Source organism: Arachis stenosperma, chromosome 2 (genome assembly GCF_014773155.1).
Source record: "Arachis stenosperma cultivar V10309 chromosome 2, arast.V10309.gnm1.PFL2, whole genome shotgun sequence".
Classification (NCBI taxonomy): domain Eukaryota; kingdom Viridiplantae; phylum Streptophyta; class Magnoliopsida; order Fabales; family Fabaceae; genus Arachis; species Arachis stenosperma.
Window position 1 is genome coordinate 64,081,354 of NC_080378.1, and position 3,998 is coordinate 64,085,351.

The 3,998-nt window shown below is 39.0% G+C and overlaps 1 non-coding gene across 1 annotated transcript; it reads left to right on the plus strand.

Annotated features, from left to right (window-relative positions):
• The first annotated feature begins 1,928 nt into the window (after window positions 1-1,928).
• Window positions 1,929-2,036, plus strand: LOC130964285 (small nucleolar RNA R71). Its single transcript, XR_009080386.1, has one exon. It is a non-coding gene; the product is annotated as a small nucleolar RNA R71 (small nucleolar RNA).
• Window positions 2,037-3,998: the final 1,962 nt, after the last annotated feature.

Here is a 3,998-nt window from a genome sequence, read left to right on the forward strand (position 1 = left end):
CGCCCAACAGCTAGCATTACTGGCGTTTGAACGCCAGTTTCTTCTCCTCCAGGGTGTGCTATTTTTCTTCCTATTTTTCATTCTGTTTTTGCTTTTTTCATTGTTTTTGTGACTTCTTATGATCATCAACCTACAAAAAAGATAAAATAACAAAAGAAAATAATTAATTATAAAACATTGGGTTGCCTCCCAACAAGCGCTTCTTTAATGTCATTAGCTTGACAGAGGACTCTCATGGAGCCTCAGAAATGCTCAGAGCCGTGTTGGAACCTCCCAACACCAAACTTAGAGTTTGAATGTGGGGGTTCAACACCAAACTTAGAGTTTGGTTGTGGCCTCCCAACACCAAACTTAGAGTTTGACTGTGGGGGCTCTGCTTGGCTCTGTTTTGAGAGAAGCTCTTCATGCTTCCTCTCCATGATGATAGAGGGATGTCCTTGGGCCTTAAACACCAAGGATTCTTCATTCACTTGAATGATCAACTCTCCTCTATCAACATCAATCACAGCCTTTGCTGTGGCTAGGAAGGGTCTGCCAAGGATGATGGATTCATCCATGCACTTCCCAGTCTCTAGGACTATGAAGTCAGTAGGGATGTAATGGTTTTCAATCTTCACCAAAACATTCTCTACAAGTCCATGAGCTTGTTTTCTTGAGTTGTCTGCCATCTCTAATGAGATTCTTGCAGCTTGCACCTCTAAGATCCCTAATTTCTCCATTACAGAGAGGGGCATGAGGTTCACACTTGACCCTAAGTCACACAAGGCCTTCTTGAAGGTCATGGTGCCTATGGTACAAGGTATAGAAAACTTCCCAGGATCCTGCCTCTTTTGAGGCAGTTTCTGCTTAGACAAGTCATCCAGTTCTTTGGTGAGCAAGGGAGGTTCATCCTCCCAAGTCTCATTTCCAAATAACTTGTCATTTAGTTTCATGATTGCTCCAAGGTATTAGCAACTTGCTCTTCAGTAACATACTCATCCTCTTCAGAGGAAGAATACTCATCAGAGCTCATGAATGGCAGAAGTAAGTCCAATGGAATCTCTATGGTCTCATTTTGAGCCTCAGATTCCCAAGGTTCCTCATTGAGGAACTCAGAGGAGAGTGGTGCACGCCCACTGGGGTCTTTCTCAGTGGCGTCTTCTTCCTCTCTTTCCACTCCATATTCGGCCATGTTGATGGCCTTGCACTCTCCTTTTGGATTTTCTTCTGTATTACTTGGGAGAGTACTAGGAGGGAGTTCAGTAACCTTCTTGCTCAGCTGACCCACTTGTCCTTCCAAATTTCTGATGGAGGACCTTGTTTCATTCATGAAACTTTGAGTGGTCTTATTAGATCAGAGACCATTGTTGCTAAGTCAGAAGTATTCTGCTTAGAACTCTCTGTCTGTTGCTGAGAAGATGATGGAAAAGGCTTGCCATTGCTAAACCTGTTTCTTCCACCATTATTGTTATTGAAACCTTGTTGAGGTCTCTCTTGATTCTTCCAGAGAGATTTGGGTGATTTCTCCATGAAGAATTGTAGGTATTTCCATAGGGTTCTCCTAGGTAATTCACCTCTTCCATGGAAGGGTTCTCAGGATCATAAGCTTCTTCCTCAGATGAAGCATCCTTAGTACTGTTTGGTGCATTTTGCATTCCAGACAGACTTTGAGAAATCAAATTGACTTGTTGAGTCAATATCTTATTCTGAGCCAATATGGCATTCAGAGTGTCAATCTCAAGAACTCCTTTCTTCTGACTAGTCCCATTGTTCACGGGATTCCTTTCAGAAGTGTACATGAATTGGTTATTTGCAACCATTTCAATCAATTCTTGAGCTTCTGCAGGCGTCTTCTTCAGATGAAGAGATCCTCCAGCAGAGCTATCCAAGGACATCTTAGATAGTTCAGAGAGACCATCATAGAAAATACCTATGATGCTCCATTCAGAAAGCATGTCTGAAGGACATCTTCTGATTAATTGTTTGTATCTTTCCCAAGCTTCATAGAGGGATTCTCCATCCTTCTGTCTGAAGGTTTGGACTTCCACTCTAAGCTTACTCCATCTTTGTGGTGGAAAGAACTTTGCCAAGAAGGCATTGACTAGCTTTTCCCAAGAGTCCAGGCTTTCTTTAGGTTGAGAATCCAACCATATTCTAGCTCTGTCTCTTACAGCAAAAGGGAATAGCATCAGTCTGTAAACCTCAGGGTTAACCCCATTAGTCTTGACTGTGTCACAGATTTGCAAGAATTCATCTAAGAACTGATGAGGATCTTCCATTGGAAGTCCATGGAACTTGCAATTCTGTTGCATTAGAGAAACTAATTGAGGCTTAAGCTCAAAGTTGTTTGCTCCAATGGCAGGGATAGAGATGCTTCTCCCATAGAAGTCGGGAGTAGGTGCAGTAAAGTCACCCAGCACCTTCCTTGCATTGTTGGCATTGTTGTTGTTTTCGGCTGCCATGGGTTCTTCTTCTTTGAAGAATTCGGTTAGGTCTTCTAAAGAGAGTTGTGCTTTGGTTTCTCTTAGCTTTCTCTTCAAGGTCCTTTCGGGTTCAGGATCAGCTTCAACAAGAATGCCTTTGTCTCTGCTCCTGCTCATATGAAAGAGAAGAGAAAAAGAAAATATGGAATCCTCTATGTCACAGTATAGAGATTCCTTGAGGTGTCAGAGGAAAAGAGAAATAGAAAGAAGAAGGAGAAGAAGAATTCGAACTTTAATTGGATAAGGTTCGAATTGTGCATTTAGAAGGAGTGGTACTCCATAAATAGAAGGATGTGAGAAGGAGGGAAGAGGATTTTCAAAAATTCAATCAAAAAGATGTTGATAATTTTCGAAAATTGAAGTTGGAAAAGAAATCAAGTGATTTTTGAAAAAGATTTTGAAATTAGAAATTAAAAAGATTTGATTGAAAACTATTTTGAAAAAGATGAGGTTAAAAAGATTTAATTGAAAAGTTATGGTTTTAAAAAGATGTGATTGAGAAGATATGATTTGAAAACAGTTTTAAAAGATATGAGTTGAAAACAATTTGAAAAGATATGATTTTGAAAATTAATGACTTGCCTAACAAGAAAAGATATGATTCAAACATAAAACCTTCCTTAACAGAAAAGGCAAAAAATTTTCAATCAAATCATTAATTGTTAGTATCTTTGAAAAGGAAAGAAATTGATTTTGAAAACATTTGATTGAAAAGATATGATTTGAAAAAGATTTGATTTTGAAAAACTTGAAAAAAATTGATTTGAAAACAAAATCTTCCCCCTAGCACCATCCTGGCGTTAAACGCCCATAATGGTATACATTCTGGCGTTTAACGCCCAAAATGCTACCTTTTTGGGCGTTAAACGCCCAACCAGGTGCCCTGGCTGGCGTTTAAACGCCAGTCTGCCTTCTCCACTGGGCATTTTTGAATGCTCAGCTTTTTCTGTATAATTCCTCTGCAGCATGTTCTGAATCTTCAATTCTTTGTATCATTGACTTGAAAAGACACAAATTAAAAATATTTTTGGATTTTTAATAATCAAAATGCAACAAGAATCAAATAACAATGCATGCAAGACACCAAACTTAGCAGTTTGTGTACTACTGACACTATATGAGACACATAAACACTCAAGCCAAGAGAATTCAAAGATCAGAGTAAGAAATCATCAAGAATTACTTGAGGATCCTTAAGACACATGAATGAATGCATGCAATTAACACTAAACTTAAGATGAGACACTAGACTTAAACAGGAAACATCAAATATTTTTGGTTTTTATGGTTTTGCAAATTTTTTTGTATTTTTCGAAAATTAAGTGGGAAAAGGTATCAAAATTCTTAATGAGAATTCCAGGAATCAGTGCAATGCTAGTCTAAGACTCCGGTCCAGGAATTAGACATGGCTTCACAGCCAGCCAAGCTTTCAAAGAAAGCTTCGGTCCAAAACACTAGACATGACCAAAGGTCAGCCAAGCCTTAGCAGATCACTGCTCCAAAAGCAAAATTGATGAAAATCAACAAGCTCTTGTG